This window comes from Eschrichtius robustus, chromosome 1 (genome assembly GCF_028021215.1).
Source record: "Eschrichtius robustus isolate mEscRob2 chromosome 1, mEscRob2.pri, whole genome shotgun sequence".
Taxonomy (NCBI): Eukaryota; Metazoa; Chordata; class Mammalia; order Artiodactyla; family Eschrichtiidae; genus Eschrichtius; species Eschrichtius robustus.
Window position 1 is genome coordinate 114,724,570 of NC_090824.1, and position 14,563 is coordinate 114,739,132.

At 36.9% G+C, this 14,563-nt stretch overlaps 1 protein-coding gene and 1 pseudogene across 4 annotated transcripts in view; one reads left to right on the top strand and one right to left on the bottom strand.

Moving 5' to 3' along the window:
- Positions 1-14,563, bottom strand: part of ATOSA (atos homolog A) — an 86,331-nt gene that overhangs the window by 51,819 nt on the left and 19,949 nt on the right. The gene's annotated exons all lie outside the window — the stretch shown is intronic.
- Positions 7,748-7,943, top strand: LOC137759684 (translation machinery-associated protein 7-like; annotated as a pseudogene).

Consider the following 14,563-nt stretch of genomic DNA (forward strand, 5'->3'; position numbering starts at 1 on the left):
CCCTGTGTGAATAGTAACCAAGAGCCCAACTACAGTTCTCTGGGGGTTCTTCCTCTTTCTCTCTCCAATGCTCCCACTTCAATCAGCCTGAGAAACTCATCTATCATTTGAAGGAGCAATGATAGGGAGTCTACCGGTAGAGACCATGTTCCACAAAAGTGGAAAACTGCCAATTCTTAAAAAAAGGGGGCAATGGACCAGAAGTCAATGAGAAAGATAGCTTGCCAAAAAGAAAATGAGATGATGTAATAGCACCAAGAAAGAATACCCACTGGTTCCTACAGTGATCCAACCAGTTGAAGCAGGGAGACAATGCCACCCTTTTAACCATTTGTTTGTTCAAGTGGATTCATTCATTAACCTCTGTGCAAACGTGGGGAGATCAATTATTTTTAATGGAGGTTGCAGTTTAGTTGTAAATGGCTATTGTAAAGATATCACCTTGCTATATAAGGTTGGTAAGAAAAGAAACAATACTTTTTTCTCTCTAATTTTTTCTTCCTCAAAGGCAGTTTCATATTGCTCTATTTCCCCTTTAAAATGGGTAACTCTGCCAAAGACAGTATCCTTTGATAAAGATAATGATCAAGCAGGGGGATTTAATGCTAATGTAATGCTTTTAATTAACGTTTTATTGGATAACTCTGTGGTCATTATTGTCAACTTCAATCAGCCAAGTACAGGATAGTTCCTAGAACCAGATTAAACTGGTTTTAGTTCAGCCAGTATACACACAATTAGAACTATCATCAGTCGAGCACAGCTATTATCATCAAGCAATTATTTATTGTTATATTATTCCAAAATCATCTGTTTAGAAGATAAGCTTGCCAATATGCTTTAATTCCATATTTAACTTACATCTTTTACCTAAATTTTGATAGCTAAATAAATCTTAACACCAACATTTATACTTGTAACAGATCTTGAAATTGACAGATCTCTCAATAAAACAGAAAACAAATGAAAAAAATTTTATAGTAACTTGCAAAAAGTATGAAAATGCTATACTAGAAGCCAGAAGATCTGGATTCTAATTTCAGCTTTGTCATGAACTGGTTCCAAGACTTTGGGAAAGGTCAATTAAACGCAAACTCACTTGTAAAATGAAGGAATGTGAAACTAGATGGCCCCTTCCAATTTAAATAATATCTGATTCTACATGTGCCAATTTTTGGAGTTATAAAATACTATCATCCCATTTGCTGTCAGTACCACTTTGTCCACAAGCACAGACTGATCCTGGTACATCTAGCCTACCACAAACTAAAAATAATCATGGGGGTGCTGGTCAGAGTACAAAACTTGTCCCAACTACAGCTGTTTTTGCTTTCTGTGACTCAAAATCTTAGAATTTTCTATGCCTCCTCCCTTTCTCCCGTCTCCAATAAGTAAAGTCTGACTGCTTCTATTAACAATCTCCCATATCTGATCCCTCACCATTCCCAGTTTGGCCAGAGCATTGGTTTCATAAAGAGAAGCAATGAGAGATGAGGTAAAAAAGGACGCTATCTAACTTTTTTAAACCTCTTCTGTCATTACTGCCCTTTAGGCATCCAATGGTCTGGCTCACCTGATCTTATTCTCTCCCATAGCCACATCAAGATATCCCACCCCTCCGTATTCCACTGAATCACTATAATTTCTTGTTTCCAGCACTCCCCTCCTGGCAAGCCTCATAGCCCCACCTCAGTTGTTTTAATCCTTCTCTCCAACTATTCCAGTATTTTTAAAGCCACACCATGGAAAAACTTTGTGGTAAGGAGGTGATTCATCCTTTGTGCTCCAACTCTCCTAATACTCTTACTGCTTTTCCATTCTTGATACCCCACTAATTTACCAATGAGTCCCAAAAATTATAGCTAGTGACTCAAAAATCACTTCAACTAACTTTTTAAAAACTGCATTTTAAAGGTTCAAATCTCACCATTTACACAAGCCTTCTAAAATATTCTTTGGAAGAGTTTTAAAATTTTCTTCATAAAGAATTTGCTATTAAGTTCATTCAAAATTAGATTTGTTTGTTACACTCGTGCATGGGTTTTTAAAATTACATTTTCTAACAATCTCTACTCCTATGAAGTTAAAAATTTAACTTTACCACTTGGTCAAAGTTCTACAGATTAAAAGAACAGGGTATGATATGACCCGGCAATCCCACTACTGGGCATATACCCTGAGAAAACCATAATTCAAAGAGAGTCATGTACCACAATGTTCACTGCAGCTCTATTTACAATAGCCAGGACATGGAAGCAACCTAAGTGTCCATCGACAGATGAATGGATAAAGAAGATGTGGCACATATATACAATGGAATATTACTCAGCCATAAAAAGAAACGAAACTGAGTTATTTGTAGTGAGGTGGATGGACCTAGAGTCTGTCATACAGAGTGAAGTAAGTCAGAAAGAGGAAAACAAATACCGTATGCTAACTGATATAGATGGAATCTGAAAAAAAAAAAAAATGGTTCTGAAGAACCTAGGGGCAGGACAGGAATAAAGATGCAGACATAGAGAATGGACCTGAGGACATGGGGAGGGGGAAGGGTAAACTGGGATGAAGTGAGAGAGTGGCATGGACTTGTAAATACTACCAAATGTAAAATAGATAGCTAGTGGGAAGCAGCCGCATAGCACAGGGAGATCAGCTTAGTGCTTTTTGACCACCTAGAGGGGTGGGATAGGAAGGGTGGGAGGGAGATGCGAGAGGGAGGAGATATGGGGATATATGTATATGTATGGCTGATTCACTTTGTTATAAAGCAGAAACTAACACACTACTGTAAAGCAATTACACTCCAATAAAGATGTTAAAAAAAAAAAAAAAAGGACAGGGTATGAAATAATGCAATGAGCTCTAGTTCAGCTTAAATACACAATTCTTCACTAGGTCTTATCCCAGCTCATCTGGTCCCATGATGTTTTATTGTTTTTAGGAGAAGAGCTCATTGTACCTTATGCTTTTCTTTCCTAAAACTTAGCACAGATAAAAATAAATCACTATTTGCCTTTTTTCTCTAACCCACTAAGCTCCATGAGAACACGGACCAACTCTCTTACAGTTACCCAGCACAGCACTTAGCATGAAGAAGCTCTCAAACACTTGTTGAAATACTGAATGGTTAATGTTCCATCATATTTTGTTTTCTGCCCATTTCAGCTTATTTCTGGTTAAAGTGATAAAGGCTTGCTGTTACCCTTTCCAGATAACTATCATTTTATTCTTCTCTTGGATTTGACATTTTGCACTGAAATAGTTTTTGTGAGTTTTTTTTTTTAATGCCCTTAATATATAATTTTCTTAAACGGGACAAGGAAATATTTGTTTTTAAAATAAAGAAATTGCATTAGGTAATCACCACATCTCTAGCCCAGGGCAAAAACATTTACTTTTTAAAAAATAAAAAAGAGAGCGTACTTTCTGAATTCTGATTTCCATATTGGTCATTGGAATTTCTAGATCTCAACAGTCTTTTAAGGGGTAACAGAGAATTCATCATACCAACCTACTGACTGCTCATGTGATGAGTTGGGGGCAACTTAAGCTCTAGAAAGAAAACTGTATTTTAAGTAATTTAAAGACTGGCTACAAGGTACGAGTGGAAAAAAGAAGTATCTACATGTCAAACGATTCAAGTGAAATCCAGCTCTTCTCCAGAAGGCAATGGGAGAATGCCTTCAAGTAGAGGACAGTCTTACGGAGCACATTCAGATAAGTCTACTTCGGGGTGATGCCTGATAGATAATAAAGGTGTTACTAGAATGCTTAGGTGGGAACTCAGTCTTAGATATCAGAAAAAGCTCCCAGAAGGCTTGATATTTAAAATGAAAGACTTAGGGAATTCCTTGGTGTTCCAGTGGTTAGGGCTCGGTGCTTCTATTGCAGGGGGCACGGGTTCGATCCCTGGTGGGAGAACTAAGATCCCCCATGCTGTGTGGCATGGCCAAAAAAAAAGAAAAAGAAAGAAAGAATTAGACCTAGTCAGTGTTACTGAGGTGTTCTTTTGTTTCGCCTCCTTAAGTTCAGGTTGCCAGAACTGTGCTTTTAGCCACGTATCATAGATGCACGGGCACAAACTTAGAGCTACACAGATTTTATTCATTTCCTTCTTACTTGCACTGACCCTATTGTTTAATTTATCTGTGCTCTGTGTAAACCATTAACCCTAATTCACCACTGTTTCAGGGCCTGAAAATCCTCAAGTAGAAAATACTGTCCTTTCCACTTTTGTAGGAATATTCCTGATTATATGGGTGTTATCACTCCACACCACATGCAGAAAGAACCGTGGGACAAAAAGCTGAGAAAATGCTGCCACAAAAGGAAACAAAGTCCTGGGCTTCCCTGGTGACGCAGTGGTTAGGAATCTGCCTGCCAATGCAGGGGGTCATGGGTTCAAGCCCTGGTCCGGGAAGACCCCCACATGCCATGGAGCAACTAAACCTGTGCGCCACAACTACTGAGCCTGTGTGCCACAACCATGAAGCCCATGTGCTTAGAGCCCGTGCTGCACAACCACAGAAGCCACCGCAATGAGAAGCCTGCACACTGCAACGAAGAGTAGCCCCTGCTCGCTGCAACCAGAGAAAAGCCCACGCGCAGCAACGAAGACCCAACGCAGCCAAAAATAAAATAAATAAATTTATAAAAAAGAAAAGGAAACAAAGTCCTGTCTCTCAAAACCACAAGTTCTAGATTTAGCTATACACTCAAAAGATGACCCTGTGCTAAAAAAGCAACAATCCACTATTCTAGTTCTGTTTTGTTTTGTTCCAGCTTTACTAATCCCAGATAACTGGCACATAACTTTCCAAAATTACTCTCAAGCTTAACCTAATTTAGTCTTTCTTACATTTTTATCTCGTGGGAATATGGTTACAACATAGGCTGGTCCCCAAAAATACATTCTGTCCTTTCAACCTCCTTCCCTCTACCACATGCATGACTCCTACTTCTAAGTACTCTTAACATTCATATTTTCCACTGACTGTGTGCTGGTATGTGTGAACCTTAAAACTCCAGCAGAAATAAAAAGTGGATAGAGAGTTGTTTTTAATTAAGAGTTGAAAACTTGTGCATACACACTAAGATCAGTTCTGCTCAGTTCTCTTGAACAAAGATGGAATTAGGTAACATCCGTTGCAGTGGACCTATCATCTCTAGTGCAGAGCAATTTCTGGAAGAGCATCCAGGTGAAAGCCTAAGGCCATAGGAGGTGTCTTCTAGGTCTCCTCTTATCTCAGTCTACAACTCAGAGATGATATGTAGGTGCTGGGGACCTAGATATTACATTCCAGGCCTGGTCCTTTTTTACTAGGTTCTTTATCAGAAGCCCATCCAGAATATAGGAGTCAGCGCAGGAATATGGGGTACTCCCTAGGACAAATCCATTTGCAAGAGTATTAAATGTATGGAGTACATGTTAGAACATTTTCCCTCTCCTCAGAAGTTACAAAACAGCATCCCATGTTCACCACTTAACACTTTGCTTGTACACATATCCTGAAGTTCTTATCCAGTTTGTTTTAAACCTCAGTTCTCTAAACTTAATGCTTTTATTCTCTGACTAAAGGCAAATTATGTTTAACAAGATTTCTTAAGAGAATTTATGAACCTCTGGATATTTTCACAAAATTATGTATGTATATACACAGATGCATTTTTTTCCTAGCAAGAGGGTTGATATTTTTCAGCAGATTCTCAGAAGGGTTAGTACCCTAAATGAGAAACAATGACATAGAGCAATCTTTTTTTTCTATTTCTGTGTGGATATTTTTCAGAAAAAAATGATTTAAGGTAAACAAATACACCAATGCAATGCAATCAGGTAAAATCAGGATACTTATTTCTAAAAAGGTTCTCCTACCCTTTTTGTTAGATGTGAAATAGTCTCTGGACCCAATGCAGAAGCCACTTGGGCTGTACCACTGAATGCATTGACAGTGAAAAAATGGAGTACACTTGCAAGAGACTGTCTTTTCTTTACATTTGCTTGTTCTCTAATCCTCAGTAAGCTAAACTTTATCTTCAAATTGGAAGACTAAATATGTTTATGTGAGCTTCCCTGGTGGCGCAGTGGTTAAGAATCCACCTGCTAATGCAGAGGACACGGGTTCAAGCCCTGGTCCGGGAAGATCCCACATGCCGCGGAGCAACTAATAGCCTGTGTTGCGCACCTAGAGCCGGTGCTCCGCAACAAGAGAAGCCGCCGCAATGAGAAGCTCGCGCACCGCAACAAAGAGTAGCCCCCGCTCGCTGCAACTAGAGAAAGCCCGCGCACAGCAACGAAGACCCAACAGAGCCAAAAATAAATAAATTTATTAAAATAAAAGTTTATGTAAGAATCACAAAATCTTAGCACTTGATGAAAATATGAAAACCAGGATGGGAACCCAGATTAACCCTCTCTCCCAAAATAACTTAAAATTATCACCACCCAAAGCAATGAAAATACTGTGCTCAGTTGAAAAGAACCTGAAATTTTGTATACTTATTAAAATGACAAAAGAGCATTTTCTGAACATTTTGGCTAAGAAGTTTGAGTTTTAAAATTTTAGCCCTACACCACCATATTTTTATTCTGTAAGTTCTTATATTTCAAAACAGTTACATTCATCATGTATGTGACAATATTTAATTTCTGGCTTCCAGACAGCTGGCTTGTCCCTTGTCATTAATGAGTGGTAAATACAAGGTCACCCTTAGCCCAATCCTAGTTGAGGAATTCAAAAGAAAAGTCAGAAATGAGCTACTGCCCAGTAAATCCCCGGTGGATTTACCAACTCTAGTCAGTCAGCCCAGCACTTGTGGGCACTTGTATGCACACACCGGTGCGCACACACACACACACACACACGCACACCAAAAATAACACTACATCAAATTTTTTTCTGCCTTCTCTTCTTCATTTATCTTCCCATTTACTCATTATTTCCTTGCCATTATTGACTATTATCTTTCTTCAGAGGTTTAGTCACATACTTCCCTATCAGCCTTGCCCTTTCTTCTGCCCAAATCCCCAAACTTCCACGACTTTCTGGGTCATAAAGTAAATTGAGACATCTGCATAAAAGTATATCTGCATATGTGAAATTTAAAGGAAAAATATAAAAACTATACTTAAAATTCTCAGAATTTAAAAATGTAGAATAATTTTAAAGAAAAGAGAATGGTTAATATTTAGCAAAAAATATTACGTAAATAACAGGGATTGTAAATAACTGGCGGAGTTCCCCTTTCATACTCTGGATGACAAGAAGCCTACAGCAAAATCTGAGGCCCAACTATGTATGACTCTTAGGGCCGGGCTATTTTTTCTACCCTATCTTGACTACTTCCTGTAATTTATAATTTTAATGTCCCTGTGCTTATCATAAACCTTATAATTCAAATCCTTTGATGTTCAGAAGTCTTTAAATGAGTAAAATTGAGACCAGTGAAGAACAAGGCAACATTTCCAGTTTCTCAAGTAACAGTCATCATACTACCACTTGCAACTCAGCCTCATCACAAAGGATTATATAATCAGATTCAAGCAATACGGTAAACAACTATGTTTTTAAAACTTGGGTCTTTGATTTTAGATACAACGGCATCTGAAGATTTAAAAAAAAAAGATTTACTATGTTCTTGCAAAAGCAATATAGTTTATGCAACAGCACTGTTGCTACATGAAAATGCTTGATAAAATGTTGTTAAGAGGCATCTGGTGGTAGGGTCTGGGGAAGGGGCGGCAGGCGCCATGTCGGGCCACAAAAATGGGAAGAAGAAGCCCCTCAAGCAGCCCAAGATGCAAGCCAAGGAGATGGATGAGGAAGATAAGGCATTCAAGCAGAAACAGAAGAAGGAGCAAAAGAAACTCGAGGAGCTAAGAAACGAAGGCCGCGGGGAAAGGCCCCCTGGCCACAGGTGGAATTAAGAAATCTGGTAAAAAGTAAGCTGTTTCTAGACTCCACGTATTGTGTCCAGGCAAGTTAATGAACAACACACACACATACACATGTGCACACAGCAGCAGCAACAACAATCTATGGGGTCGGGGGAGGGGTGGGGGGCAGGGGTAAAAAATGAGAATCCAGATTTGCTACCAGATATTATCAAATATGTCTACTTATCAAAAAAAAAAAAAAGTAAGCTGTTCCTTGTGCCTGAGGCAATGATGATCCTTAATTCCATTCCTGTTTAAACATCTGGATTAAACATCTGGATTCCCTGCCATAACATCTGTGGCCACCTATAGCTAGAATGAAGTGTTGTCTTGGAACCTATTGTACATTTAAGAGTAAACTTTTGTTAAAAAAAAAAAATCATTAAAAAAGAAAGTGTTGTTAAGACAAAACTTCCCTGCCTAGCTGACTATAATAATCAAATCTTTTTTGGATTCAGAACATGAACAAGTGATGGAATTTCTGTGAGAAGGAGTCAAAGAAACATAGAGCACTTAGAGCATACATGTAGGAATCAAACGTTTGGGATAATACTTGCTGTAGGAATGATTTTTCACAAAAGACCAAAAGAAAAAGAAATTACTCAGATTGTTACCCCTTCCCAGCCTGAAATTTTAAATTACAGAACTTTTTTTTGAAGAACTATAATGAAATACTATTTTCATATTATTGCCTGGTGATTTAAGAATAAACAAAAAAAATTATTTTATTTAAAATAAAATGTTACAGCAATCACACTGCATCTGATAAATATAAGAACTTCTATTTGCTATTGTATCAAGTGGCTAAGAGAAAAAAGTAATCACTATTTTTGAGAACTGAAGTATTTTTCTATTTTCAAGTACAAAGAAGTATAGTTAATTTAAAGATTTGACACAGAATAAGACAATTAAAATTCTATTGTCAAATAATAGATAAATTCAAAGAGTTGAAATATGCTAGCAATGTCACTAGCCTTGACCAGAGGAACTTTCAGATGTGTGAGACATGTAAGAACCATCTTTAGGTGCTGAGCCCAGGAATAAAATCTGGGATTCTGCCAAGACTATTCCTCCTGCAACAAAAGGCAAAGCTTTTGTGTGACACAACAGTAGATCCAAATTTCTTGCCAATATCATGTACCTTTATTTTTGCAGCATATGAATGAAATCATCCTGCTCTTGGAAAGTCTGTTAATTCTTAAGAAATAAACCAAGGGGAAGGGAGTAGTAAACCAATTCAAGCAACATTTTGGTTTTTGTGGTTGTATAATTAAAAAATAAAATAGTAATTGATGAGAGTGATAGCTAAAAAAAAATGGAAATAACTAGATTGACTTCCATGTGGTTAGAGCTACATTTGATGAACTTGGGTCTACTCAGCATGCCTCTGCCTCCCATCCCTGCCCTTCTCATAGCTCTTCTTCTGCAAATGAGTACTTTATATTGCGAAGGCCACCAAGTCCAGAAAATATAATAGCTTTCCTTATTTTGCCATAATTTTTATAACTCCTATCAAGTTCAAGTTTGGGGGTACACGTAACGAACTGAAAAAACTAAGAAATGCCAGTCTTTTAAAGTTTAGCAACATGTAGGTTCACATAAAACACTTTTTTAACGTTTAAGGCCAATTTATTTTGTAAATTTTCATCTACTATTTGAAATCCTTAACTTACTATAAATATATATGTATCTTTAAAAATGATCAGTAATGGGCGCAAAAGCATGAAATGTATTTTGAGTTCTTTTCAAGAAAAGATATATCTCTCCTCTCTTATCAAATAATGCTACCCCTTCTTAATGACAAGCACTTCTTGAAGAGAACAACAATATCAAAACCAATCCTATTCCAAAATATATCATTTGTAGAGATAAAAAATAAAGCTTGACTATTAACTTGGAATTTATATTATATTAATTTTATTCAGACATAAATTACCTAGTGAATTAAAAAGGAGCCACTTACACAACCGGGTGAAACTGGATAAGCAAAAGAAAATTGTTCATAAATGGGCAATATACTAATTAGTATTCTGTTCTGCTTTAATTAATTTAAAAGAATCATTAAATCAACTATGTAAAATATAATTTCACAGTATTTGAAATTATGTAAAACTTTTCTTTATATCTAAGATATTTTAAAACTTGCCTATAATTAGTTGGATAAACTGGCTTTTCCAGATCTCATAAACTGTAACCCACATTCTGTTCAATTATTACAAATATTGAATTAGGTTCAATTTAATAAGACTGTACTATATCTGCAGTATTAACTAAGTCAGATATGGAATTATTATATTTAATTAAGGTTTACTTTAATTTTAAAATATTATCTTAAACATTTCTAGTTTGTCTTCAAAATCCTTTATTTTTTCAGTTTTCTATATGGACATTTAATAGAACATGCCACTACCTTTGCAGTTGGATTTTACTACTATCCTTTATCTGAACTGAGAAGTACTAGTCAACAGATCAAATAATTAAGAGGTTATATACAATTTGAGGTAGCATCTTCACAAATCCTTTATAGAAAGACACCATGTCAAAAGTATGTCAAAATTCTCACTAAGCTAAATTCTGACAATCTCTGTCAAATTCAGAAACAATGAATTTCAGTTAAAAATACGTAACTTATATTAAATACATTCTCCTTAACAGCTTTTATTTTAAAAACACCTCCTGCCCCCAAGTACAATTAATACTTCTGTCTAAACCTCATTCTCTTCCCAGTTTTCTCATTTTTATCATATTTTTTCCCCATTAAAGTAAGCATATTGTATTTTGGTTTCTTTTCTCCCTATTCATTGTTCAGATCAGCATTTTAGTAATCTTTTAAGCAATGCTGTTCAAAGAAAACAGGCTATATGAAGCTAAAGAAAATTCCCTAAGTTCAATGTTTTTCAACCTGAGATCATTTTCCTAGACCTATTTATTAAAAATCCACGCAAACACTACAACTGTAAACAGCTACAGAAAATTGGAAGCTTAAAAATAAAGCCGTTGAAAACACTTCATTACACACCTTCTCTGTGAAGCCCTTTGTTTCCACTGAAAACCATACTGGAATCCTTGTATAAAATAAGTTGCCTTCTGGCTGTCAATAGCTATACAGTCAGTAACTGAGGGATCCAGATGTCTGCAGTGGTTAAAACAAATGTTCAGCAGTGGGTGCTGATTCCGCTTCCCTCTGTGTAAGGTTTTTCACAAAGGCAGCAGAGTAAGAGCTCACATAGCAACAGCACTCACAGCTGATTGGATGGAGGATATGCTCTGCCGCCCCTGCTCGCTAGGTCCACTACAGCTTCCTGTCTGCTTGGCAGCGCTATCTTGTTGTCTTTGCTCCTCTTACCAACTCAGCCGTGTTTAGGCAACGTGAAAGGAAAGAGCAGTAGAACGATAATGACAAAGTATTCTAGCATGAGCCCCTAAAATGTGCGTCTCTGGGTGCTTTTAAAAGGAGAGAAATTCAAAGGGCAAACATTTACTTCAGTCAGTGTTTCACATAAAACTGAGGACAAAGAGGGGTGGTGGAGGGAATCAATTTATTACTTCGCATTTCAAGTAAATCAGGCTCTACCAAGTGAAACCCTCTGAAAACAAAGAATACAAAAATTTTCGACAATTAGGATAAAGCATCAAACTCCATCTACCTAGAACTATGAATTACTTTACAACAAAGTTCACAAATTCCAAGAAAAGCACGCAGGACCAGTTAGATAGTTAAAATGAGACAGGGCCTAAAAATAGTCCTCCCTCAAATTTATGCAGTGCCTTTTAAGAGGGCATGAAAAATTGAGGTTAACAGATTGCTTAGAAAAAGATTTTAAAAGGAAAAAATAATTGCTTAGTAAACTCTTGACAACAAGAAAAGATTTAACTAGGTATCTGCATTAATAATATCTCTTCTTACATAAACGACAATGACATAAAATATAAAACAACGACACTGAGCCTGGATTAATTTATTTTCTCTATCATAAAAGTATCTGGAGACAGGAAGGCATAGGAATTTTTTTTACCCCTAGGTTTCAAGTACTGGGCTTCAATGTACCAATCTACACTATCTCTACAAGCTTTAAGAACAAAAACAAAAATCCATCCCCAATTTAAGAAGATGTTTGGGGGAGTCAATGCAAGTGTAGTAGGAGATAAACAGATATGAAGAATCAGAAAAATTCCTCATTTAGGAAATATTTCCCTTGAACTTCACACAAGCTAGGATAGTGTTTTTCAAACTTTTAAAGCAATGGAACCCTTTTAATTTGCATTCTTCTAATAAAATGCATTATTAGTGGTGGCATTAGGATTTCTATACAGGAGGGGTTTGTGGGAGTAGGCAGAGGCAACAGCAGAAGCATACTGTTTATTACTCAGATCTTTGTTTATGTGGAGTGTCTTGGGGGTAGGGCAGAGAGGCTGATGGAAATGTTGGCACTATTAAAGCACCCCATGAGCACCATGAGGCTATTTTTAAATGAGAGGCTACAAACAACACTGCAGTTTCATATCAGCCCCAGAATCTACAGAATTCCTACCCTTGAAAAAGCTTTTAGGATCTCTGGAGCTCTACAGTATACAAACAAGAGATATAACCCGTAAGAGTTAAATCTTATTATTACCTTAGTGTAAGGAAAGAACCTGATCCTTGGCTCCACAATTAGCCAGAGGGAGAGCTGCTAAGCCCTCTGAGAAATAACAAGAGAGAAGATGTGTTTAGGAGCACAATAACCTCGGAGCTAAGTGACTCGGAGAAAGAATGGCATAGTAGAGAGAACAAGGACGCTGGAGTCAGGCTGACCAACCTGGGTTCAAAATATGAATCTGCCATTTACAAACAGTAAGACACTATACAAATTACTAAACTACTCTGAGCTTCAGTTTTTTTATCTATAAAATGGAGTTTACTCACAGGACGACTGTGAAGGCTAAAAGGTGCTCTTGGCCAGCCAGACTGCTTTTTTGGTTACTAAGTTTCTTCAAAACTTAGGGTCTTTGCAAATACTATTCTTCTTTTGCTAGGACTGGTCTCCCACAACCCCTTCCATTGATAAGCCTCCATTAAATTTCTCTTCCCCGGGGCAGCTTTCTGTGAGCCAAGACTAGTTTCAGGCTCCCTGTACTTTTTTCTTAGTACTTAGCTCACAGAATGTTAAATAATTATTTGCAAAAAGACTGGTTGGACATTCTCCTCCACGACATTGTAAGTGCTTTAAAGGGAGGTACTACATCTGTCTACATTATTGCTTACCTAACACCATGCCTGATTTATATTCCACATACTATTTTATTTGATTTCATAACCTTGGGAGGTAAATACAAGTATCATTATCTGCATTGTTCAAATAAGAAAATCAGCTCTAAATGTTTATTTACTCAAGTCATACAACTAGAAGTCAAAGGAAATAAATTTTTTAAAATTTTTGGATGAATAACTTTATAATTCAAAATTAACTTCTTCCTATATCTTTGAAAAAAAGAATATATAATCTCTAAATTGTTTTAGAATACTTCCTTTCAGTTAGAATTCTTAAACTTTTTAATTAAAGGCTAATGTTAGCCTGTTTCTATAATCTAAAACTACTGATTAACATATACAAAGAGAACTTATTGAAAAAATATTAACTTTAATCAGAAATATGTAATTATAAGTGAATAAAATGAACTCCAAGAGATATGCCACCTTAAAAAGTAAAATCCAACCAAGAGATTTATTTAGTGAAATGCTTCCTCTGCTACCAGTTTTCTAAATGGTAAATAAATTTCAAAATGGCACTTTATGTAACTCTGAAGAATGCTTGCTTTTTTTCCTGGTTCATCTTGGTACACAAAGCTATAAATAATCTCAACAGTCTACAAGTTAGGAATCTGAATAGGACTTCCCTGGAGGCGCAGTGGTTAAGAATCTGCCTGCCAAGGCAGGGGACAGGGATTCGAGCCCTGGTCCGGGAGGATCCCACATGCTGCGGAGCAACGAAGCCTGTGTGCCACAACTACGGAGCCTGCGCTCTAGAACCTGCGAGCCACAACTGCTGAGCCCACGTTGCACAACTGCTGAGGCCTGCGCGCCTAGATCCTGTGCTCCACAACAAGAGAAGCCACCGCGATGAAGAGTAGCCCCCGCTTGCCACAACTAGAGAAAGCCTGCACGCAGCAACAAAGACCCAGCACAGCCTAAAAAAAAAAGAATCTGAATAATATAAAATGCTATACTAAGTGCTAGTCTCAGGTTCTCAATTCTCAACACTCAACCATGAAAAACTCCCTTTTTGCCCAGCGTGGTCATAATTGTACTCTCCATAGACCAGCTCAAGAAATATAAATTATTTATATTATACTAATGTAAGGAAATAAATAGGAAAGCAGATCTTCCATAAGAGTTTTTTAAGGTACATATTCCAAATATAAAATGGAAAAATTTGAATTATCAACTGTTTCAGATCATTTGTGTCCTCTGTTAGCAGAAATAATTGGGAACTATCTACTTTTAAGATACCTTAGAGATAACCATGCTAGCTTGGACAGTTTTTAAACAAAAAGATATAGTGCTAGAAGAAAAAAAGAACCCTTCAAAGGTAATGATTACATAGCTGCTATATATGTAGGCCCATGGGCCAGGCATGGTGCTAACTTCTT